General features: G+C 42.4%; 1 long non-coding RNA gene across 1 annotated transcript in view; it reads left to right on the plus strand.

Annotated features, from left to right (window-relative positions):
* LOC147002720 (uncharacterized) overlaps nt 1-5406 on the plus strand; it is a 46290-nt gene extending 40884 nt beyond the window's left edge. The window contains exon 3 of the long non-coding RNA XR_015048546.1: nt 5304-5406. This is a non-coding gene — a long non-coding RNA (uncharacterized LOC147002720). The remainder of the gene's footprint in view (nt 1-5303) is intronic.
* Nucleotides 5407-26878: the final 21472 nt, after the last annotated feature.

Below are 26878 nucleotides of genomic sequence, written 5' to 3' on the forward strand. Positions count from 1 at the left end.
TGTGTGAGTGTGTATGTGTATGAATGTGTATATGTATATGTGTGTGTGTATGAATGTGTATATGTGTGTGAGTGTGTGAGTGTGCGCGTTCGCGCGCGCGCACGTTCCTTAGGAGCTGTCTTTTTTTCTTTTTTAAGACAGGGTCATGTTCCAGCTTCTCCTTCTTTGTATCATTCTTGTGGATGACGTGTAAGCTCTCAGCTAGTTCTCCAGGACCTGCCTGCAGCCTTGCTTCCCATCATGATGGTCAGACACTCACTCTCTAAACTCTACAAAAGCTCCAAATTCAATGCTTTTTGACATATAAGTTGTCTTGGTCATAGTGCCTTGTTTATGGCAATAGAAAAGTAACTAGTTGTTGGGGTACACTGTATGAATTTGTGTTTCTGTCCTTCCTCACCTACCTAAGGCATTCTCTGATTAGCTTTAATAAACATCTGATGGCCAGTTGGTTGGACAGGAAGCAGAAGGTGGGACTTCCTGGGAAAGAGAAAGGAACTCTGAGAAGAAAGAGAGGAAGGGCCTTTCACCAGGAGACACGAGAGGAGACAGAACAGAGGTTACTACAGACATGGACCGCATAGCTAGCCACATGGCTGGATGGGCTAGGTGGACAGATTAACTTAGATGAACTAGTTGAGAGTCTACCCAGATAAGGCCCAAGCTTTAAACTATTAAAAGGTCTCTGTGTGGTTGATTGGGGGAACTAGCTAGTTAAGAAATAAGAGCCACTGTATTAATTTCTAGCAGTAATTAATAATATAGATATTAATAATCATTTTTTACAACTAATGATATTTGTGGAGGCCTGCCCTTTTCTGAAGAGAAATGGAGGAGAAGTGGAGGGGGTTGGGGAAAGAGGAGAGAGAAAGGGGAAGGACTAGGAGGAGAGGAGGGAGGGGAAACTGCAGTCAGGATGTAGTTAATTAATTAATTAAAAGAAAAGTAAGACACCCACTAAGATAGATTGCTTACATGCAATGCTTGTCAACCCCGAAACCACTGTATAAGTCTACCCACCAGCAAACAGTTGTACAATCCACCATATTTAGAAAGTACTACCTTTCTTGTTACACATCCACACACTCATATCCATGTGTCACTCCTATCACTCACTCAGATCTATACGTCACAGATACTGTCTGGGGTTGGAAACAGCTCATTGTTGTTCCCCTTATCTGATTTAGATGTTACTTTCCAGTGCTTGCTTTTGCAGCCCGTGAATGGCTTTTTAACTTGGAGTTGGGTGAAATCTGTGGACATTGGATCTCTTGTCCTGCCTAGGGTATCTTCCATCAAAACATTCAGAGAGCCACGGCCTGGGATCGGTTTCCCATGTCTCGGCTGGCATGTTACTGCTAACCTTCAAATGTCCTTTGTGAATGATTTCCGTTTCTATGTAAACTCAGGAAGACTCACAGCTATTACTAGAATAATGCCATTCTTACTTTCCCCACATACTACCTGCAAATGCAGATACCCCATCCGACTCTTCAGTGTAGCTCACACTTACTGTCTCCTGCATGCTTACCCCGAATCAGGTATCCAGGTTAAAGTCCCTGTCTGAGGTACATAAGGGGCAGATGGGGGGTTCGGGACACAAACCTGAATCTTTCATCTTCATGTTCAGTATTCTGTCCCATTTCTATATTTTTATTAGATAGGCAGAATTGAATGATTAATTAATTGCTTTATTTACTTTGAAATATTGCCTTGAATAGTCATCCGTATCAAAGTGTGTTTTCCTTAAACATAATTATTTCTATGGCCTTTTCTTTCTAGCCCACTGGCCCCATACATTATGAGAAAGGAGACTCAGTATATAGCCCCCCCCCCCAGTAATGCACCACCAACTCAAGAGATTCCTCCTTCCATAAACTGGAGCAAGTTAACCATACAAGGAATAAACCAAAAAACCATGACAAGAGTCAATAGTGACAACACTTGCCTACCAGAGCAATGTCTGCCCTCTTACCCCCCAGGTAGAACACTTCAGATTGCCTGGAGATGTTTTCTTAGCCATTGGGCATAATGATACTGTGAAGGATTTATCGTTTTTGTTTAAGACAGTGTCTCGCTGTTTCAGAGGTGTGTTGTCTAGTCTGGCCTTGAACCCAGGCTAGCCTTGAACTTCTGATCCTTCTGGCTCAACCTCCCAAGTACTGTTATACAGCTCTAAAGCCAAGCTCTAATCAGTTCTGATGGAGAATACCGTGCTGGGCCTTTTCTGGTAACTCCATGGGAAAGAGAGTCTGTCTCCTGCCTGGCACTTGCTGATGGAGTGACAGGTTAACATGAATGGAGGGATACCACCAATTTTTTTTTTTCATAATATGGAAACCACAGTCAGAGTCCGAGCTGATCACCTTCTCCTTAAAAGGGTCTCAGTTTCTCTAAGAACAGAAGAGCTGGAGTTGTCTACACCTGAAGCCAAGATGCTCCTATCAACACTTTTTAGTTATAAAACCCAAGAATGCAGGTCAGAATTCAATTATTTCTTCTAAACTTAAAAATAAGATGTTTTAGAGACTGGAGAGATGTCTCAGGGGTTAAGAATGCTTGCTATCCTTCTAGAAGACCCAAGTTCGGCTCCCAACACCCATGTCAGGCAGCTCACAATGTTGGTAATCCCAGCTTCAGGGGACCTAACACCCTCTTCTGGCCTCCTCAGGTCCTGCCCCTGCCCTCATGACATATAGTTACACAATACACACAGAGAGACACACACACAATAGATGTAAAAATGTTTTGGGTTACCAATCTAGCACTAAGAGTATCTTTCATCTGCTTCCTTGTTGGTGTTTTTCAGTTGGCTACAATAGCAAAGAAAAGTGAAGGGGGTGGGGTTTATCTCCAAGTTGCCAAGAGAAAGACTTGTAATGGGTAGATGAAAGACTGTGTAAATAGTGCCCAGAATTCCATGGTGATGTTAACAGCCTGATATTGAAATTGGCAAAGAACTCAAACCCACATATCTGCAAAGAAAATGTGCAGAAGACCAAAAATCACTCAAACTGTGCTTGGCAGAACTAAACATTAAGGAAAAACAAATCAAAACCACAACAAAATACCAATTTTCTCTCTCTCTTATCTTTCTCTCTCTGTGTCTCTCTCTTTGTCTCTGTCTCTCTCTTTCACACATACACTTTCTCTCTTTTACACACACACACACACACACACACACACACACACACACACACACACACATCAATGACTCTAAAAGCAAACAGCAACAACAACAAAACCCCAGAAAGTCAGTAAAGGTGATGATTTGGAGCCGTCTGAACCCATTCACAGTGCTGATAGGAATGTAAAGTGTAGTCACATTATAATGGTTTCCCAAAATAAATAATGGTAATTACTACAAAACTCGGTGGTTTCACTTCTGGGTCTATGTCCCCAAGAATTGAAAGCTGAGACTTAAATGAGTATTTGCACACCTGTGTTTAGATCAGCACTATTCATAACAGACTTTGAGAGACATAACTGACTCTTGAATAGATAAACAGTGTGGGTGTGTGCACGCAATAGAATGCATTCAAACTTTGGAAGAAAAGAAACCGACACAGGCTGCAATGTGAATGGTCCTTGGGAACACTCTGCTAAGTGAAACAAGCCAGCCACAAAGACAAGTCCTGTGTAATCTCTCCTCTATGAGGTGCCTGGAATAGCCAACTCCATACAGAAAGAACTCAGAAGGGTGGTGTGAGGGCTGGTGGAAGGAAATCATGGAGAGCTATGGTTTACTGTTTCTGTGGAGGATGGCAGAGTTTAAGGAGCTTGATACTGGTGATGCTTGCACAAGAGTGAGCCTGCACTGGGCTTGCCACCGCATTGTAAACTTCAGAATAGTTTAGATGGCTTGGCATGGTGCTGTGCCTTTTGTAGCTTCAGCATTTGGGAAATAGAGACAGCAGAATTTGGAGTTTAAAGTCATCCTCTGCTACATAGTGAGTTTGAGGCAAGCCTGGGCTACCAATGTATTTCAAAACAACAGTGGAGTTAAATTAGACATTTTGGTTTTATTTTTTCATTTTAAAAATAAAATACTTAATAATTTTAACAAGATAAAATATATAATAATAGTTATTATTATTATTAATTATTATTCCTTCTATCTTCCAGAACGTATGGTACTTCTTTGAACAAACAAAAGAAGCCCCTCGACTTAATCAGATGATAGAAGACTAGAAAATGGAAGTGGGAAGGGCAATAGGTTACAATAATTTAGACTCATTGATGAAGCTAGGACTCTTAACTTCAACTCAACAAAAAATACTGGATCATTTGCAAGTGTGGCGTCTGACAGCTTGTCACATCTTGGTGAAGGAGGAGTGGTGGACACTGTGCACCAATGGCCCCCTTCCCTCCAGTTGGCATCTTCATTAGTTGTAGCAGAAAACAAAGTCTGCTGTCCTCTTTACACAGCCATAGTTTGTTAGTATTACTTGATTTAGTTGTAAACATTGTTCATTGCCTTTGGATGTTCCTAAAATAATCCAGTAGACATCATGATCAGTGGTTCTATGCCTCTATTCACATTATCTGTTTGTTCTTTCACACAGATCATCTTCAACCCTTGTGTATATTCTTCTGCTTGGGGTACATGTGACCTGAGACAGCATTCCCTGGGCTCCATCAGTCACCAGCTTCTTGTTGGGAGGAGCCACTTAGTAGTAGCAACAAGAAATCAACAAACTCAAGAAGGATAGTCTAGAGATTCTTGCTGCTTCACCTCACCATGGTTTGGGCATGATTGTATTCTCCTTCATCATGCAAGCTGAGGGTGGCTTGGCTCCCTAGACTCACAGCATCCTGGAAATGCTGCTTCTCCCAACTTACTCATTCAAGACTGTGGGAAGTAACGGCTCTGCGTCGTTGGGAGTCCCTGGACCTTCTTGAGCTCTTGTTGGCTTCCTTAATCAGCTAAATAGTTGCATGATCTCTTGGTCTATTGTTTAAACCTATCGCTCATTTATTCCAAGACTGACTTTTCTGGTGACTCACGTGTCACCAAGATAAAGACTGTCCTGACAATCTGACTCCACTAATGAATAAGGTCCTGCTCATAGAGAAGAGACCGAATGCCCAAGCTGTTGTTGATGTTTCAATATCCACATCTCCTAAATGCACTGCTTAACTCTTATCCAGCACGGTGCCTGGGCCAAAGTGAGCCCCTGGTAACAGTTACTATTGCTGTTTCGCCATCTTAGTAGCCAGAGAACACCTAAAATAATCCAGTCGATGTCATGATCGGTGGTCCTATGCCTCTAATCACATTATCTGTTTGTTCTTCCACACAGATCATCTTCAGCCCTTGTGTATATTCTTCTGCTTGGGGCAAATGTGACTCGGGACAGCATCCTCAAGGCTCCATCAGCCTCCAGCTTCTTGTTTAAAAGTCAATGATCCACCCATTTATTTGCTGCTATTTTATTATATTTGCTACTGAAGCCATTCACTGGGCCACCTAGCGACTGGATCTCATTTAATCATACTCCAGAAAGTGCTATGAGGAAAGGATTACAAAATCACTGTCTCTGTCGTTCAGACAGGGTACCGACGCTCTGAGGAGACTGATGTTCTCCCGCCCCACCCCGCCCCCTTCCCCCCTCCAGGATTACACAGTGATTGTTTTGGACTGAGACTGCAGGCAAGTAACCCAGAGCCGGACAGGACAAGCAGATATGTTCCTTCTGTTCTTGAAGCTGGAAACAATCGTTAAGTAAATGATGAAAGATACAGTGTGTTTTACAGGCAAACCTAATCAGACCCAGAGGAAATGACCAAGGGAATGAATGAGCCAGATGCAGAGATTTGGGCCAAGACCCTCACCAGTAGACTTGGGAACAAGTTAAGGCAGAGCCAAGTCACATTTTGGATTTAACTCTGAAGTGTCTACCATGTTGTTCTCGTGAACTCTACCCTAAGCAAGTGTTTTCCTTGACTACTGAAATACCGATTTTATTCTTCCCTGGTTGATGGCTGTTACTGGTAGAAATCATCCTTAGTTGTTGTTTCTAAGTCAACTTTCACAGTGCCTTGTAAGCTCACGGGACCATTTTTCCCAGTTCTGTAAGTGATACCCAGTCATTTTGTTGGGAGGGACATGTAATTACTTGAAGGGAGAATTTGGCTGAGGGGCTTATGGACAGCGCCAGCCCCTCCAAATGCACGTTTACATTTTGCAACCACTGTTTAAGAAGATTGCATGCCACATGAATTAGAGGTTATGGGATGAAGGCACCTATGTCTTTATTCATGCAGCCCTTATCTTCTCCAGGTATTGTTCATTTCAAATTCATACCAGGTTATCCTTTTTTTTTTCTTTCTGACATCCACTTTTGCAGATTTCAAAAGAATATCTACAGTTGGAGAGACACTTTGTTTGCCTAAAGATATGGGTCTTTTCTCAATTTGTTTGTAAGGAGGAGAGTTGTCTAATGGGAGTCCCTAGGGGTAGTTGGGAATTGGAAGTACTGTGTGTGATTACTGGATGGTTCTGCTGGGGTTTGTTGTATCCTGACCTCTGGATCCATTCTGTCCTATTTTCTTTTTCTTTTCTTTTCTTTCTTTTTTTTTTTAAAGATTTATTTGTTATATGTAAGTACACTGTAGCTGTCTTCAGACACTCCAGAAGAGGGCGTCAGATCTTGTTATGGACGGTTGTGAGCCACCATGTGGTCGCTGAGATTTGAACTCAGGACCTCCGGAAGAGCAGTTGGTGCTCTTAACCACTGAGCCATCTCTCCAGCCCTCTGGCCTATTTTCTTAGCACCATGTCAGGAAGGAAAAGAAATATTGTCCCCTGCTGAGGCTGCAGTTTGGGGGGGGGGGTGTCTGTGAATCATCGGTGTCCCTAAGCATTGTACAGGAAGAATAGACATGTGCATTCCATTCGGTACATGCTTCAAGACTGGAAACCAGAGGTACCAGGCTGAGAGGTATCAAAACCAGAGCCTTTCAAAGACCCTTCCAGCAATGCTCTTAAGTTCAATTCCTCCCCACCCCTTACTTTTCCTTTCCCCCCACCCCCTCTGTTTACTGCTGTCAGATTGGGTTATAAGAAAAGATAAACTAAAGTCATTTAGAAACTGAAATTCTAGATACAGTCCAATCTTGACTTTGGTGTTGGAACCCTAGTTCCTCCTTGCCTTAACTAGGTAGGTCATTGTTGGCAATCTGCCAGAAGCCTGATAAAGCTTGGGACTGAGAGATGAAGGGAACATTTGTAGCCTCTGCTTGCATGAGTTGACCTTTCCATAGGAAAATGAGTGATGACCACAAAGATAGAGAACCCAGCCTTGTGAGATGAAGTCTGGAGCATTTGTCTAGGTGTCTGTGCATGTGGGGGCTATGAAATTGGCCTAGGATTATACCTGCTTTACCTCCCAGACACTACAGAATCCTTTAAAATGCAGCCTAGGCAAAGGATGACTTTGTAAAAGAACAAAGGTGGGGACCTGCACTACCTGATTTTCAGGCTCGCTATAAAAGCTATAATCACTTGCCAATGTGGTAGTCATAAAGATAGACATGCAGTTCAGTGTGACAGAGCTGAGAGTTCAGAAAGAGACATTTCTGTGGCCAGGTGAGTTCTGATGAGCCATGGGGGTCAAAAGTAGAATGGAACTGGTATGGAACTGGTGCCTTGACTTTTCCTCACAATGCATTGAAAATTCAGTTGAAAATAGATCATAGGACAAAAGCTAGAAGCTAATATCATAAAGATTCTAAGTGACATGCGAGAATAATCCTTGTGCTGTTGAGTTGTGCTAAGTTTCTTATTTAGAACATGGAAACATGAGACTTAAAAAAAATACTTGTTCTAAAACTTTATGAAGTCAGATGTGATGGTGCACACATGTCATTTTAGCACTTAGGAGGCAGATGCAGGAAGATCACTAGAAATTTGAGGCCTGCCTGTTCTACATAGTAAATCCTAGTCTATCCTGGCCTTACAGAATGTGATCCTTTCTCAAAAACAAAACAAAACAAACAAACAAACAACAAAAAAACGGTCAAGCAAAACAAAACAACGAAGAAAAAATAGACTTCATAAAGTTTAGAATCATTAGCTTGTCAAAGCATAATTGACAAAATTAAAAAGTAAGCCATTAACTGAGAAAATAAAATCCTTGTGAGGTCTATCATTGACAAAGGACTCAGAGCTGGATAACATGCATACACCTTTCAACACAATAAAAAGATAACAATCCAATACTATTAGAAAGGGAGGAAAATATTTTTATACACACTTCCCCAAGGAAAATATATGGGCAAACAGCACATGAACAGATGCTTAGCGTGATGGGAAGTTCAACTTAACACCACAGAGATGCTATAATACCCACACTAGCATGGCTAAAGTTAAAAAGCCTGAGGATGATGAAGGCTGATGAGACCATGGTAATCTGGAAATCTCATTTATTGCCAGTGGGAATGCAAAAAGAACACAGCCACTTCAGATAGACTTATCGTGTGACCCAGTCATTCTACTAGTAGTTATTACCCAGTAGAAACAAACACTTGTCCACAAAAGACATATATGTATTTATAGTGCCATTATACTGTTGAGACTGCTGGGCAGCAAGCAGTCCAGTTTCCTGACAACAGATGTCTAGATAAAAAGAGACTGATGAGGAGCAATGGAATGTTTACAACTAAAAGGAGCTGAGTACTGACTGACCTATGACCCCGAGGAGTCTTCAAACAGCAGAGTAAGCAAAAGGTTGTCAAAAAAAGTATCTTGTATTGCATTATATTCCTCCATTAACATGAAATTTTTATATGCAGAATACAATACACATATATGCATATATGTCTACACACACATTAAACAAAGCCACAGGGAGTACACTCTGACAGTTTTGGGAGCTGTGGTTAAGAATAGTAACTGTGATGGTGTGTATATGCTCTGCCTAGGGAGGGGCACTATTAGAAGGTGTAGCCCTGTTGGAGTAGGTGTGTCACCATGGGTGTGGGCTTTAAGACCCTCAGCATAGCTGCCTAGAAGTCAGTATTCTGCTAGCAGCCTTCAGATGAAGATGTAGAACTCTCAGCTCTGCCTGCACTATGCCCGTCTGGATGCCACCATGTTCCCGCCTTGATGATACTGAACTGAACCTCTGAACCTGTAAGCCAGCCCCAATTAAATGTGGTCCTTTATAAGACTTGCCTTGGTCATGGTGTCTGTTCACAGCAGTAAAACCCTAACTAAGACAATAACCAGCTGAAAAAGAGCTCAAGGAAAATTGAGGGTGGGGGTAGGGTGACGGAAATATTCCAAAACATGTTTGTGACTGTTCACACTTCTAAAGGTGGATTTTATTGTGAATAAGTTATACTTTAATATAGCTTTCAAAAACATTATTTAGTACTGAGCAGTTGTTGTCTAGACTACAGGGGGCCTGGTTTCAACGTCTAGCACTGAAAAAAAAAGTATAAGCCAAAATAATATGTGCAAAGCCAGTGTCGGCAGCTAGGAAGAAGTTTGCAGACAAAAAGGGGGTGGGAGTGGGGGTGGGGGAGTTCTGAGGTTTTTCCAGGAGAAACTTTCACTCACAGCTACACCCCAGAAATCTGCCCACAGCTTCGGACGCCACATCTGACAGGACATCTGAAGTACTGAGCATCAGGAATACCTCTCTTATCATCCACGCAGAAACTTCTGTCAGAAGCCATCAGAGGTGGTGAGCTGTGGACTCCTGCTTTATCTGGAGAGATAAACTCTGAGGGGGATTCTCCTCAGCTGTTCCCTGGAGCCCTTGGGTGAGAGGGGAAAGACCTGTGTGGTGGCCCACCTCTTGCTGCGTTTGGCTACGTGTTAGGTTGTATGTTCTCTTAACTCTGAAGTCTCTAGTCCGTTACAATGCTTCTTCCTAGGGTATTGAGTTTCCTCTGAGGGTGCTGTCTCTGAAAGCTACAGCGAAGACATTTGATGTTCTGGGGAAGCTGGAGCCTCTAAGACAGTGGTTCTTCACCCCTTGGGGTCACCCACCCTAAGATTGTCTGCATATCGGGTATTTACATTATGATCCATAACAACTGTAAAATTACAGTCATGAAGTAGCAGTAAAAATAACTTTATGGCTGGGGGTCACCACAGCATTAAAGGGTTGCAGCGATAGGAAGATTGGGAACCACAGCTCTAAGGCAACCCAAGCAGTAGAAAGCCAAGGTTCATTTCTGTTAGAAAATCCGAGCTCATCTTCCCTCTCCAATCCCACACTCGCACATTTTTTATCAGCTTTTACCTAGCTGTGGTCTCTCCCAGGAGCCATCAAAGACAAATACAACTTTTTCCCTTAAATTCTCTCTGAGCATCTTTTTTTAAAGATTTATTTTATTATTTTACATAAGTACACTGTAGTTGTCTTCAGACGCACCAGAAGAGGACATCAGATCTCATTATGGGTGGTTGTGAGCCATCATGTGGTTGCTGGAATTTGAACTCAGGACCTTTGGAAGATCAATCAGTGCTCTTACCCGCTGAGCCATCTCTCCAGCCCCCTATCTGAGCATCTTATATTCTCCCTGTCTGAGCATTTTACACTCTACCTGTCTGAGCATCTTACAACCTCACTGAGGTTTTCTTTCCATATCGTTAGAATCATGTGATGGATCAACAAAATCTGAATGCTACAATCTAGGGCCGTGTTTTCCAAGATGTCTTCCTCAAGATGAAGGGGAGTTGGTGCTTAGTAGGAAATGGGTATCCTGGCCAAATGCATTTAGCAAAAGCCACGTCACCAGGGTTCTATACACTATGTATTCTGAGCAGGCTTGGCACACTCACCCTGAGAGCGAGCACAGATGCTGTGAGGTGGGGATTGGTAGAATGTGGAGAGGCAGTTATTTGATTTTCTTTCAGATTATAGAAGGACAATAAGAATATATCAAATAGAAATATCCCACCCATTGACATTTTATTTTTCTGGACAGGGTCTCGCTTTAGCCCAGGCTGACCAGGAGCTCCTGGCCATCCTCCTGATTCTGTCTCTTGAGTACTGGGATTATAAGTGTGAGTCATCACGCTGGGCTTGGCATGAACTTAGGTACATATGTAAATTTAAAGGTTCCTGCAGCTATCGTCAGAAAGGTAAAAACAAGCAAACAAACAAAAAACCAAAACAAAACAACCAACCAACCAATAAACCAAATCAAGCAGGTGAACTATTTATAAACAGGCTTCTGTTTTGTTTTCTGACTTAAGTCAGGCTCTCATTTTGTAGCCCAGGTTGGCCTCAAACTAGCAATAGCAATGTAGTTCAGGTTGGCCTGGAGATCCTCCTGCCTCTGTTCCAGAATGCTGCTGTTATGCTAAGTATGAGTTACAATGGCTGACTTGAGCATTCTTGTTTTTAAAGCAGTTGTAGGTTTTTGTAGCCAAACTGAACAAAAGTACTGGAGTTTACACATAGCCTCTGCCTCAAATCTGCCTTGCCTCTGCTCCTATCCCTTTTCTGATGATCTATTTTTATTTAGCTCAGTAGGTAAAAAGACCATTATTTAAACATCAATCGATGTAACATGATTGAAGGGATGTGCTGCATGTCTGTTTTGCCTTTTCTGTATACTGTTTTGGTCTCTTCATTTGAAAATGTAGCCCGAGCCCCACTGCAAATGCTTGCCAGTCACATGTGGCCACTGGCTCCTGTGTGACTGCAGGTGTAGAGGGCTAGAGTCTGGGAAACCCCGTTCCAGGAACAGGGTTGGGGAATGCTGGCTAAGTTTCATCCTGCAGTCACACAAATGTATTTCAGGACCCTGAAATTCTGCAGTGATTTTCTGTGAAATACAAGCAATGCTATACATAACGCGCAAATTTCATGACTCCAGTGGGGTAATTCATCCCACTACACCATGATTCTAGCACAAATCGTTTCCTTCATAGGAGGGAGAATTCCAGCTTCCTTCCTGTGCCCTTTGGGAGTACAGCTTTGGATTCCTTGTCAACTGGGTTAGAATGGGGCTTTGTCTAGGGACCCAGAAGACTGAGTTAGCCTGAATGCCTCAGCTTGCCATTCTACTTGGAGCTTTTTAGAATCATGTGCTGTGATCCTTAAGATTTGCAGGACTTCTCCAGACTAGCTTTTCTTGTTCACATCCAAGGCAGAGTGCATGAGGATTCCTGACCATAGACTGTTGTGATGGATGATGGTCTTCAGACCTGAGGGTAAAAAGGGAAAAGAAAAAACAAACAAACAAACAAACAAAACACGGAGTCTTGAAGATCCCAGATGTCTTAGTTATTGTTCTATTGTTGTAAAGAGAAAATATGATAAAGGCATCTCTTATAAAAGAAAAACACTTAACAGGGTAAAATGTTCTTGATTTAAGAAGGTAGTAAGAGTCCATGGCCATCACAGTGGGAAGTACACAGGTGTGGTGTTGGAGTACTAGTTGAGTGCTTTACATCCTGATCCATAGAAAACTGGCAGACACACACACACACACACACACACACACACACACACAGAGAGAGAGAGAGAGAGAGAGAGAGAGAGAGAGAGAGAGAGAGAGAGAGCCTGGTGTGGCCTTAGGCCATCCCTAGTGACACACCTCCTCCAACATGGCCAAACCTCCTGATCTTTCCATCAACTGGAGTCAAACATTCAAATATGTTCCTATGGGAACTGTTCCTATCTGTTCCAAACTACCACACCATGTATTCACAAATAAATGCTTACTGATCACCTACCAAGTGACAGTCCCTGTTACTGGTGCTGGGACACATCAACAGACAAAGTTCTATGGGTGCTGAAAGATAGATTCTAATGACAAAAGACAGATGAATTGCATATAAGTACTCATGGGAATAAAATGGTTGAGAGATGGCACCTCAAAATAAGACAATAAAGGTTATGGGTAGATTGGAGAGAAATAGATTAATTTATTCTTTAGTTAAGGCTGTAATTGAAGGAAAGAGGAAACCAACTCAAGGAGAACAGTCCTCTTAGCCTCTGTCCATTATCCATCGATATAAAATGGTACCTTTAATTAAATGATGCATCCTCCCATATGCTTTGAGTCGTGTTTAGGCTACATATAATTGCCAAACCGAATATAAATGTTGCATAAGCAGTTGTTAAGCTCATTGTTTGGGGAAAAATGACATATCAGTACAGATTATATGTAATAAATATTATATATCGATATATAGAAAGAGGAGCAGGGAGCCTTACTGTGTGACTTTGGCTGGGCTTGGAACCAGAGAGATCTACTTGTTTCTGTTTACTGAGTGCTGGGATTAAAAGCATGCATCACCAATCTCAGCTCAGACTATGCATATATAATATTATATATAATAAATATATATAACATATATTTTATAGTGCTGGGTGCAGAACTTATAGAGAGTTAATGGCACACATTTATAAGTACATATAAATACACATAATGCTATTTTCTTGTTTATTGTCACATGCTTTCATACCTTCAGTACTTTTGTGAACATGTGGTCTTTCTATGTAGATAATGAAACTATTGAATGACAACCAAGGTGTGTGTTGCTCACACAGCTCTCTACTGAGTACACGGCATGGGCTCAACCGTTTCAGGAGAAAGAGAGGCTTTGTCTCCGACTGTTCATCTTACAAGAGGTATCAGGAGCAAAACGCGTCAGAATGAGCTGGCTACTCACCCAAAGCAGCCCTCACTTAAGTCTTTCTCACTCTGCTCCAGTTCCTATCCTGGCCAGCAAGTCGTCACTGTGTTGCTCATAGCCTGGCTTATTGTCAGATACAACACAAGCCTGAGACAATGGGAAGCTAAATCAGTTGTTACACAGGGGGATTTGCCAAAATTTCTGGATTGTGTGGAGTTGGTGAAAGCAATACAGAAAAACCACTGGGATTATATGCCACGGACACCTGAGAACTGGATGATGGGAACAAAGACAAAGGTTTTAAAGGGAAGGGCTGGCTCAATATTAAGGGAACAGGAAAGTTGCTTAGAAACCCGACATTGCAGAATAGCTTTTTAGTGCATGTCCTATTAAAAAATCGAGCCAAGTGTGAAGTGAAGAATGTTGTATAAGCCCCATGGTGGCACATGCCAATAACCCCAAAATTCGGGCATCTGAGATAATGAGATGTCAACGTTAGCCTGGCTCTACAGTGCAAACTTGTCTCAGAACAAAACAATCCAGGGGCTGGGCTGGAGCTCAGTTGGTAAATTGCTTGCCTAGCAAGTATAGTGCTTTGAGTCTGATGTCCAGCACTGTGGAATTGACATGGTGATAGAAAGCATTAATCCCAACACAGAGTGGAGATGGGAGTCAGAAGTTCTGGGCCTCCCTTGGCTGCATAGCAAGTGTAAGATAAATCTGAGTTACATGAAATCCTGTAATTTTTTTTTTTAAAGAATGAGTGAATAAAAGAAGAAGGGGGAAGAGAGAGAAAGACAGAGAGAGAGAGAGAGAGAGAGAGAGAGAGAGAGAGAGAGAGAGAGAGAGAGAGAGAGAGAGAGAGAGAGAGAGAGAGAGAGAGAGAGATACAAGTTTCTCAAGGTCACAGAGCTGGTTTGAAAGACCACATCCCCACTACACAACACTGCCTCCTAGAGGAAATACACGTGTCAACTCTTAACAAGTTTGGAAAAAAGCTGTTGTAAAAACCCATTTTTTTGCAGCCCTCACAGAAATGAGTTTTTTCATTAAGCGTCTCATCTCAGAGAATTTTTGAGTGACAGATGAGTGTAGTATCTTACTGCCTTGCCACTGTATATCATACAGGCTAGAACTTTCAAAGTCTGAATATCCCAACTGCTGCTAGTTAGAGCCTGTTATCTTGTTTTCTTCCTGTCTCCAGGGCCTATTGGAGAAAATCAAGCACATCTGATAAACGTTCAGCCTCTAAATACCTTACCTTGTAGTTCAGCTGGGAGGCAGACGCTAAATAAAAAATAATAATAATAAGATGAAATAAAACCTTGCTGCTCACAATGATATGCTGCCTTTGTCTGCCTTTCAAGCAGAGGAAAGATAACAACCACGTATGGCTCTAGGCAAGAATGCTGATTTGCAGTCTCTTCAGGAAATTGTAGAGCTTCCGAAGAAGACAATATTCATAGTCAAAATAGATTAAGTTGAAGCCAAGGGCAGAGCTAATGATACTGTGTGTTTGGTTGGAAACAAGTAGCAGACGACTAAGCTATGATAGCAGACAGTCTGCCCTGTAATCCTCCTTTGTTTTTAGGTCCCTGTCACCCACGGGATGGAAAAAAAAAACATTTTCTATATGAGTACTTCACATTTTTGCAGATGGGTCAGAAAAAAAAATCATGCTCTATAAACAAATGGGAAGGGCAAGAGAGGCAAATGTATGTCTTAGGGAAAGACGCCTTCACGCCGATGTTTTCAAAAGATGTAAGAAAATCCTACAGCATTCTCTAGGCTTCCAGGGAGGTCACACAGCCTTACAGAAGGGACTAGAGAGAGTGGCTTCTCTAATAAAGATGGGGTATCAAGGGTAGTAGACTACCAGAAATTTGCTTTGTATTAAAATGAATTGTAGGCAAGGATTCATAGAAAGATGTATATATACACTTGTGTTTGTAGCAAACAAAACCACAATACATTTATAACCTGGGACCAAAAGCAGCCTTATAAAGGAAGGATTTTTTTTTATTATTCACTTATTTATTTTATTTATATGAGTACACTGTAGCTGTCTTCAGACACACCAGAAGAGGGCATCAGATCCCATTACAGATGGTTGTGAGCCACTATGTGGTTGCTGGGAATTGAACTCAGGACCTCTGGAAGAGTAGTCAGTGCTCTTAACTGAGCCTCTCTCCAGTCCCATGGAAAGGATTTCATTACTGAGATGCACACTTGAGTCTTCACACTGTGCTAAGCCAAATAAGTCAACCACAGAAGGAACGTGGTGTTGATGAGTTCCTACAAAGCCAGGAAATAAAGCAAGGATGTTTGATGAACACAGTGATTTTCTCCTTTTCTTAAATTTTTGTTTTGTTTTGTTTTGTTTTGTTTTGTTGCATTTTTAGACAGGGTCTTGCTATATATCTCTGGCTAAACTTCCATTTATGGCCATCTTCCTGTCTCAGTTTGCCCAAGTGCTGGGATTATAGGTGTGCACTACCAGGCCAGATGCACTTGGTGGTTCCACAATGTTAGTGTGCATCAGAATCCCCCGAAAGACTTGTTAAAGCAGTTTTCTGGGCACTCTCCTTAGCACTGCCTGTTGGGACACAGAATTATACTTCTAGAAAGTTCTCTGATGGAGCTGATGATACTACTTGGAAACCATGCTGAGAATTAACGAGCTAACCTGTGCTCTTATTTATTATAATGTAACAATAGGACTTGTTCTGTCTAAGGAAACTTGTAGGAACCACAGGGTAACTCAATGTGTTGAAAGGACTCAGGAATGGAGGTATAATGAACGAGTCACCATGTAGGTGACTTTCTTTGCTCTAGCATATGGACAGTTACTGATCTCTGTTAACTGAGTGTGGCCATTCAGATGTTTTCCACTGAAACATGTGGACAAAGACTCATAGCATCGTGACTCCTCATCAGCTTCTCTGGTCTATTCAGATAGTTTGTGAGGTCCCATTTAAGGATGATCCCTTGGGCCTTATAACTGAGGTTAGGTTAAACTCAAGGTTACGCAGGTTAGCATTTAATGATCCTCTAATTAGTTGATGAGAGGAATAAAGATATTTGGATATGGTTTGAGTGTGTCTCACAAAGATTTGTGTGTTTGGGATCTTGGTTCCTAGTGTGGCGATGTTAGAGTTAGTAAGACCTTGAAGACGTGAGATCTAGTGGGACATTGAAAGACTGGCCTTTTCTGCTTGATCGGCCTCCTGCTCAGTAACGTGATTTATCCTCACATACTCAGCTGTATTGAACAATGGTGTCCTCACCAGAGCTGAGCAACTGCCAAAGCCACATCCTTAAATCTTCAAAATATGAGATAAATAAATCTTCTCTTTATAATGACATCCTTCCTCAGGTGTTTTATTAACAAAAAAAAAAAAAGAAGCTACAAGTGGTGGCATGGGTCTGTGATCCCAGATTGGAGCAGAGGTTCAGTGCTGAATGAGGCTGCATGGCATGACCCTGCCTCAAAGTCAAGAAGACAAAAGCAAAACCATGCCTCCAAAAAATATACAAAGGAAGAGGAGAGGGAGGAGGTAGAGAAGAGGAAGAGGAAGAAGGAGAAAGAGGAGGGGGAGGGGTGAAGGGGGAAGAAGGAGGAGGAAGAGGAGGAGGAAGAGGAAGAGGAAGAAGAAGAAGAAGAAGAAGAGAAGAAGAGAGAGAGAGAGAGAGAGAGAGAGAGAGAGAGAGAAAAGAAAGAAAAAAAGAAAGAGAGAGAGAGAGAGAGAGAGAAAGAAAAGGAAGGATTAGTTCAAAACTGAAATAGTTGTTATTACATTGAAGGGCCTGATGATACATAGTAAAACTTTTGGAAATTTGTTTGGAAAAGTACCAGGACAGCATGAAAGTTCAAAGACAAAACATTTATGATGCTATCCAAGCTTCAATAGGACCACCTTTGTAGAATCTTCCAATGAATTGTCTCAGCCGTTCCACAGCTGATTCTGAATAGTTTAATCTCCCTTCCTGCTACCCAGGTCTCAGGTTTTAAAAATTCCACAATTTCTTCAGCATCACTTGACAATTTAGTCAAATCAAGACACTGGTCCTCTTTTTTTCTTTTTTAAAAACTTATCTATTTGCTTTACTCCCTGACCACAACTTCCCCTCCCTCAATTCCTCCCAGGCCTCCCTCACACTCCACCTCTACTCCCTTTCTCTTCAGAAGAGGGGAGCGCCCATGGAGATTGACTTGTCACATCAAGCTGCAGTAAGACGAGCTACATCTTCTATTGAGGCTTAGGTGAGGCAGCCTGGGTGTGTGTGTGGGTGGGGGGATCCCAAAGGCAGGCAACAGAGACAGCCCCTGCTCTCATTGTTAGAAGTCTCACATGACACCCAGTTTTCTATTGTGTGCCTGTATTTCTGAAGGCCCTCATGGAGATATGCTACATTAGGAAGAAGTTACTGTAGGAAAATGACAAAGGTCACTAGTGCTCTATTCTCTTTAAGAACACATTCACATGTTGCCCTAAAAATACCTATTTGTCCTTTGGCATTTGTGGCAGTCATCATGCTGTGACCGGTTGTGACATGTCCAAGCTCATGACACAATGGCCCTTCCTGTCACCCTTGAAGTAGCACTGACTTGCTTTGGCCCATGGAATATGAGGAGTAGGAACAGGCTAGGTAGCGATACCCTGCCCTCCCTCAAGAATGCCATTATGAAGTTTGGTGATCTGCAAGGACCTGACATGGCAAATTTGAAGACAAAGGAGAAGCTGGGCTAGAGATGCCTGTTAGAGTCTCCCAGGAAGTTAGACAGACAAACAGTTTTATGGTTTGCCTGAAGCCAACCCTCTGAAGCCTCAGAAAGGGAGCCCAAACTCAACTGAACCTTGTTTGAGTTACCTCGGGCTCTTACCTGGACACTAAAGTAACCATTTATGGAACACTTGTACTGCACACATTTCCCAAGTGCTTTATTGATCTTGTGTGACTTAATTCTCACAATAAACACAAAGAGTTATTCCTATCTTAAAGGTCGGAGCTAAGACTTAATAAGGTCAAACGGTTACTAAGCTGGGAATTAGGGCTCTAAAGCCATGGCTGCCTGGTGTCAACTTCTTATGCCATTAGCCACTAGGAAAACCAGCTGAGTTTATTTTACCTGTGTGTTAGGGTGTATGTTTGTAAAATATCTTTTTTCACTTTATCAAATGCTGATTCTATGACTCTTGGGTCATTGAGGGGTGGGGGGTGGTCAGATCTTTTTTATGCTGTCCATTGGAGGGAGGATAAAGGAAAAGGGTGTGGTTCCCAGGGAGTCTACAGCACACCCCCATGATCTCTGCTCCAGGATGCTCACCTTTGTGAACTGCTTGCTCAGAGTATAGGTAGGTAGAACCCATGGCTCGCCTCTAACCGCAGGAATGAGGTGTGACTCCAGTGATAGTATAAAGTCATTTGATACTCTTCCTTCCTAGTGGACCCACTCGGAGGTCTCAGAGGCAACAGCAGATTCCAAAGAAGTGAGTCTACTTACTATGACTCTAATAGCAAGGAAGTAAAGTCAATAACTTGGGGAATTACAGAGGCAAGTCCTTCTCAGCTGAGGATGCTAACTTGATCAGCTGCATCTTTGTTTTCATCCTGCTAAGGCTTGAAGAAGAGGTTTTAGCTAAGATAATGGACCCATAAGAGTTAAGATGTAATCAGGGAAAACTCAAGTGGCTGTTCGTGACAACTTGTTATACAATGGCAAACAAAAGCAGGGTCATGGGGTGGGTTAGCTCAGTTGGTAAAATGCTTGCTTCACAAGCACGAGGATCTGAGTTCAATTCCCAAACCAGCATGAAGCTGCTCTGGACCATGGTGTGCATTTGTGATCATAGCACTGAGGAGGCAGAGGCAAGAGGATTTCTGGAGCTTCCTGGCCAGCAGCCCGACCTAATCAGTAAAGCTTCAGGCCAGATACTTTCTCCAGAGTTTCTGAGGATGTCCTCTGGCCTTCATACTCACAACAGGCACACAAATACATCCACTCACATACACAATGCCATACATGTACATACATACATGCATTAAAAAAGGAAACAAAACCCAGGCCATCAGTTTAATACACACACACATACACACACACATATCTTACTCAATAAATTAGGTGGGAACTCGGGTTCTAAGGAGGATGAAGACCTGGTGAAGTCGGTTTAGGAAAACCATCCTCCAGGAGTGACAGGGAGAACCCATTTGGCCTACTTCTCTTTCTTCTCTGTCCAGCACTGCTATGCTCAGCTGGTCCCATAACTGATCCTGGTTCTCAAGCTTTCAGTGAAACACAGCAATGGGAGGAATATCTTCATCTTCTAGAGCTGACAAACTTCATTACACACACACACACACACACACACACACACGCACACGCACACGCACACGCACACACACACACACACACACACACACACACACACACATACTATAGATCACTATCCCAGGAGACCCAGTATCTGATGAGGGGCACCGCCTCTCACTTGACTTCCACAGTAGAATCATGTCTCTTTTATAAGAGTCTTATTTAGGAAAGTGGCTTCCTCACGACTTACTGACATCCAAAAGCCCCCCCGCCCCCAAATACCGTCACCTGTGTGTGTTTGAAGCGGGTGGGGGATATAAAGATTTCAGTATAAATTGGCAGGGGTATAGGCACCCAGTCATTACAAAGGGCTTGAGCCTTGTCCACTGTGATCCTTAGAGGAAAATGAAGGACCATCCAAGGCTATATGGATGAAGATAAACAAGACAAACCTGTGCCTTTCTTAAAAAATAAAATAAAATAACTATCTGGCTGTTAGAGTCTTTCTGTCTCCTCTTTGGTGTTATTCTCTGAGCCTTGGAGACATTGAAGTATGAGGTTTGTTGGAAAGATGAGAGGGGAATGGGGCACGAAAACTACCTAAAATCACTATATCAATGTATGAAACTTCCTACAATAAGTAAAGGGCTCTTAGGAACAGATGGAGAAAGAAAATAGTTAGATAGATTGGGAAATGTAAAAAATACATATGTGTACACACACACACACACCCTAAACTAAAGCCTGTTGATCCTGTTCTTTGTATGTTCTGTGTATTATTACACCAGGAGCTTCTGTTGTGTGGATATATTACCAGAGAGCCCTTGTGTTTATTTTAGTTGATAAGAATCGAGGTCCAAAAGACATCTCAGCGGGTTGCCTCACCTTCAGGATGAGAGAGAAAAGAAGAAAATTCCATCAGGCGGTCTCCTTATCAGAAAAGAAAGTTTGCTAGCACCAGGAGTTGGAAACTGCAGGTTAAAGGCTAAATTCCTTTGGATTCGATGTAACAATGAAGCTTTTTTATAAAAACTAAAGAACAAAGTTTGCAGTTAAATAAATAGGATGGGCTGATTGCAGCCTCCAGCCTCTGTCCCCCTTGCTGTGTCATGTCTGTGCTGGCTGAAGCCTCAAGTGCTTGCACACTGGTCTCAATGGAGATTAGGGTGGGGAGCACATTCCGGGCAGAGAGGCCAGAGAGAGACAGACAGCATTCCAGCTCCATGAGCCTCCTGCCACTCCAACACTCCTCTGAAGGGTAGAGGGCACAGGCTTCACACGCTCTGCGGCAGGAGGCAAGGGAGGCAAAGGTGGCATTCCTGTATTTTATTACATTGCTTTTGCACGAGCAACTTCACCTGTCAAAACACGATGAGAAAAATAAAATGGAAAGAGATGGAAGGAGAAAGAGGCTGGAACAGAGGGGCAAGGGGTGAACTGAACCGGGGCCCCAAACGCAATTGGAAATGTCTGAGTGTATTTCATTCTGCAGCTGTTCTTCTCTTGGATGGTGTGTGTGTGCATGTGCGTGTGCACACACGTGTGTATGTGTGTCTGTCTGTGTGTGTATATGGATGAATGTGTGTATGTAATCATGTGTGTGTGTGTGTACATGTGAGTGTGTGTTTATGTGCATGAGTGTGTGTATGCATGTGTATGTGTGTATGAGTATGTGTATGCCTATGCGTGTGTGTATGTCCACATGTGTGTATGTGTGTATGTGTATACCTATGCGTGTGAGTGTGTGTATGCCTGTGTGTGAGTTTATGTGTTTGTATGTGAGTGCATGCATGTGTGTATAAGTGTGTACATGCATGTGTTTATATGTGTGTGTATGAGTGTGTGTGTGAGTGAGTGTATGTGTGTGTGTTTATATTTATCTTCTAAAATTAGCAAGGATGTGCCTGTAGACTAATGTGCTTGTTAAACTACTGCCTTGGATAAAAACAATCAGAAGTAACTAATTTCTACACAGTAGGTATCAACACAGTAGTGTGGATTGAATGTGTCTCCTGAAGCTCACATTTTAGAAGCAGACATCAGTGGTTTTATGAGGTGGGTGGGTTCTTTGGAAAATAGGCTAGGATGAGCTCATGATTCTGAGGGCCCTGCAGTGGCAGAACAGCATGGGAAGAAGAGAGTTCTGAGTTAGCAGGCTTGCTCTATCTGACCCTGTGATGACTTCCAAAAACCACAGCAGGAAGCAGCAAGAGGGCTCTCCCATATACCAGCCCCTGCCTGGGGTCACAGCCTCCTAAACTAGGAGCCAAGCAAACCTTTATTCCTTCTAAAGTAGCCTTGTCTGCAGTGCGCAGTTAGCAACAGCAAGTGGCCTGAGATATATACTAACTTGTTTTCATTACTAGATTTACCTAATGATCTCCAGCTTTTTAAACATACAATTTTGGACCATTGAGATGGCTCAGTTGGTAGAGCGGTTTGCTGCACATGCCTGGAGACTTGAGCTCAATTCTTAGAATCAGGGTAGAGGTATAGAGAGCCAATTCTACACGTGAACCAAGCAAATGTACCCACCTCTGTCCAGATCTGTCTCTGTCTCTGTCTCTGTCTCTGTCTCTGTCTCTGTCTCTGTCTCTCTCTCTCTCTCTCTCTCTTACACACACACACACACCCTTCATCACAATATACACAATCATAATTTTTAAAATATAGTTGTATAAATGAAATCCTTTTTTATATTCTTCTCATCTAGTAGCCTGAGCATTTGTTCATTTCTTCTCTCTGTGAAGCTTCAGAACTTTCACTTTTTATTTATTTCTTTTTTCTTTTTTCTTTTTTTTTAAATTCATTTTAAGACGAGGGTTTGCTGTGCATCCCACACTGGCCTGAAACTCACCACCATGTAGCCCAGGCTGGTCTTGAACTTTCAATCCTTCCTCTATCTTCCCGATGCTGGGATTATTGGTTCTGTGCCACCATGGCCTGCTAGGGAGGAAGTTTTTACTTGACTTCGGAACCCCTGCTGTAGAAATTCCCAGCTTCCCACTCAAAGGCGAGGATGGCCATCATGATGTTGTCCGCTTGAAAGTGTGAAGCTACAGTGGGACTTCACGGGGAGCAATGGGATGACAGTGGGACTTCACGGGGAGCCATAGGATGACAGTGGGACTTCACGGGGAGCCATGGGATGACAGTGGGACTTCACAGGGAGCCGTGGGATTGTTCTCTGGCTTACCTTCCTCTGCTTACCTTCCTACTCGCCAAGTAAAGAAAAAGACTTGGGGACATGGGAGCTGATGTCTCTTTGTTTCTTAGCCTGTCTTGACAGTTTCAAAGGTATTAAAACAGTCGAGGTTTTCTCTCGGTACAGTAAGTAGAGCATCTGTCCGATACACAGTGTCAAGATGAGTATTTTTACTCTCGTTCAATGAGACAGAATTTTTTGACTTGTGCATATGTGTGTGTACAAGAGTGAGCACATTTAGGGAGATGCATGTATACATGTATGTATGTATGTGCATATTGAGGCCAGAGTCAATATTGGGTGACTTCCTCAACTACTCTCTCTATTTTTTATGTATTTATATTTCACTTTATTTATTTATTTTTGAGACAGAGCCTCACAGTGTAGCCTTAGCTGGAATGGAATTCTCGATATAGAATTCCAGGCAGGCTTTGAACTCTTTGTGTTTCTGTATTTATATTAAGCTATAATGACATTGTTTTGAACTCTCTGTGATTAACCAATGTATTTCTTGGGAAGAGCTCTCTCTTGTTTTGAAACTAGGAACTTCCCTTTTTATTGGTGTTGAAATACACTTTCCTCTCTGAAATGGTGGCCTTTTGTTATTGTTATTGTTGGCAAAATGAATACTTTGGTAACTCTGCTGGCTCTCTCGATCCCCCTGAGCATCCCTACTGCCCCACCATCCCCAACTGAAGTCTGGGAACCACTCAACAGAGACTGCAGTCATTCCAAATACAGAATAGAACAAGAACAAAACTCTGTGTACATTACAAATTGTTAATATTTGTTTGTGTCCCACATAATCAATGTGTAAAATGTTGTTCTCTTCAGCCACAGCTTTACTGGTGCTTTAAATACCAAATCTGGGAAGAAAGCTAGAATCCAGCATTGCTCTGTAGCAACAAATATCAAAATGCTTCAGAACCCGTATTTCTCATTGACCAGGTCATTGACCAGGAACCTATGGAGTTTTTTGTTGTGTTGTGGTTCTCCGTGTGTGCCTGTGTTTGTACTGATGTTTTTGCTCCTGCTGGGTCCCCTGTACAATAGTGAAGACTGCATGTACGGTCTGTAGTAGATCAGATGGTTCTTATGTTTTGTACCCATGGGAACGTGCTTCTCATGGAGTGGTTGTTTCCCTGTATGTTCTGTTATGAAAGGGAGCCATTCCATTGATGTGTGAAGATAATTTCCTTGTGATTTATGTATCCTACTTGCAAATGTTTTGAGCATATGTACAGTTTTGCTCTGCTCTAGAGCTTTCCAAAGATGCTCAACTGGCACAGATTGGGTCCTCTCCTTTCAGCCCATGCCCCAACTCAGATACATCTGATTTAGCCTCGTTAGAAGCAAATTCCTTTTCTTGGTCCATGCTGTCTCCTCTGTTTTAATGAGCTGTGTCATCAAAGCAATCCCCCTGACTCCCAACATTTCGTCTGCAGCAGGGGGTTTGTGTTGATGTGTTAGTGCAGTGAAGAATGGTTTGGGATGATCTGCACTTAGTCTGTAAACGGGAAGGCACAGCATTTACTGCATACTGAAACTTGTTTTGCGGTGGACAGCCAGGGCCTTCAGCCTTCACAGTGATCAAAGATTTTACTGACAGTTTTTGGAGGCTTGTCACTGAGACGTAGTTACGTAGTTAGATGAACTAACTACTGAACCATTGTTATGATTTAACTATTGCAATTTAACGTCATGTTGGTTTTTTGCTTGTTTATGTGAGCCAAGAGCTCACACAAGCCCGTAGTTCATGCTGTCGTCTGACTTGTGGTCTTTCAGCTTCAGCCTCCTGAGGGTTAGAGGTATAGGTGTGTACTACCACAACTGGGCACTCAAGATCTCCCTCCCCCCAACCCCTCCCCCTCTCCGGCTCCCTTCTCTCTCTCTCCCTCTCCCTCTCCTTTGGGTCCTCTCCTTTCAGCCCATGCCCCAACTCAGATACATCTGATTTAGCCTCGTTAGAAGCAAATTCCTTTTCTTGGTCCATGCTGTCTCCCTCCCCTTCCCCCTCCCTCTCTCCCTTTCCCTTCTCTCTCCCCCCTCTCTCTGTTACTTCTATTTATTTATTTTAACATTTTTTATACATTTAATAAGATAGTATCACATAAAATAATAGGATAGGCACAAACTAAGAAAGAAAAAAATCATAAAGTGTCATTGCCATTTTGGTTTATAGGACAGAGTCAGAAAATGGAACAAATTAAGATGACTAGGGAAACATTCTAAAACCACCCAACCTAGCTCAAGTTACATAATGTTAGGACTCAAATGCCAAATTAGATATTACCCACTTAATCTATAAGTGGAAAAGAGACTCCAAAACGTATTCTATTTAGTATAACAACTTTTACATGAAATATATAGCAATTTGTTTCTCAGATAGCAATACGGCGACTCTTAGGCGTTTCCTTTATGCAGTGACTAGAAAATCTTGATACAAGTAGGTAGCTCTGCTTTACCAGTGAGCTGCTCAGGGCTAGCACAGAACAGCTTAATAGAGAGCTACATCTCAGGTTTCAGAAGGCAGCAATAATTCTACTTTGGCTTTTATTCTAAATGCTTACTGTAGTTCAGGCGACAATTGACGCATATTAAATGAAGGTAGTTAAGATTAGTGACAATCATTACAGTCTCTTGCAACCTACACACAACTGTGTAATGCTTTTGTGGAATGAAAACAGTGTTGATTAATTGGAATTTTACACACTCACACAGAGAAAACTTAAAAAAATAACTATCAAAGGCACTCATTCTAAATGTACTATGCTGACATACTAAAGTCCAAGTATGCCACAGAATTGAAGCACATGACTAGCACTGTGCTTTGTTCTAGGAGAAAGCTGACCAGGTCTCAGACACAGCTAAGCCTATACCAGTCATCCTAATCACAATGGCTTATATAAAAACATCAGGTTCCCAGTAAAGAACCCAGTCTAGGAAAGTCAGTAAATCTTTTGAGAGTCTCACATCTGTAAAACCAGACTAAGGCTACACCCATCTTAAAATCTGAAGTCGATATCACATAGAGTGGGTTCCCAGCTATGAGAGAAGATAGAAAGGTCTCCATGCAGCATATTCTCCCTGGCTCTGGGAAAGCTTCATGTGTGAAATAGACAAGTTGCTAAAGAGGAAAACTGGAAACATTCAGCCGTGATGCATTGTACAAGGGTTTAAACTTCAGGAATGGTGTGATCCATAAGGCTTTTCATAATGCTGGGAGCCATCCATTTAATAATGTGTTCGAAGATAAAAGCAGGCATGATTGTGATGTGTGGCCTCCCTTCCCCCAGCCTGGAACCTGCCTGCTCAAGGGTGGAGCTACCGGCTCATTCGTCCTGCCACGCCTACCTACTGCTGGAACCTGCCTTTGCCGTCTGGAGGCACACACGTGTTCGTCCTGCTACTGGACCCCGAGTTACTTGGCGGGAAATTGGGTTCCCTCCCCCTTCCTTTATTAACTGAGTGTCTGGAATTAATAAAATTGAGTCTTGATCAGAATGTTTGTTGTCTTGACTCCATTGTTTCTTCCGCCCCGTCTAGTTACCTCTCTTTCAGCCTGAACTGCCATTTTCAGTTGAACCGTTCGTGTTGTGGACCGCGGGCGGGCCGCAACAGTGATGGTAAACACAGTCCCAGCTGTTGACAGTATATCTGCAATCTGAGCATCCTTCAAGCCAATGATGTTCTGTCCGTTGATCTCACAGATGTGGTGATCAGTGAGAAGGCCGTTTCTGGTAGCAGAACA

Source organism: Mus caroli, unplaced genomic scaffold (genome assembly GCF_978045245.1).
Source record: "Mus caroli unplaced genomic scaffold, Mus_caroli_1 scaffold_9, whole genome shotgun sequence".
NCBI lineage: Eukaryota > Metazoa > Chordata > Mammalia > Rodentia > Muridae > Mus > Mus caroli.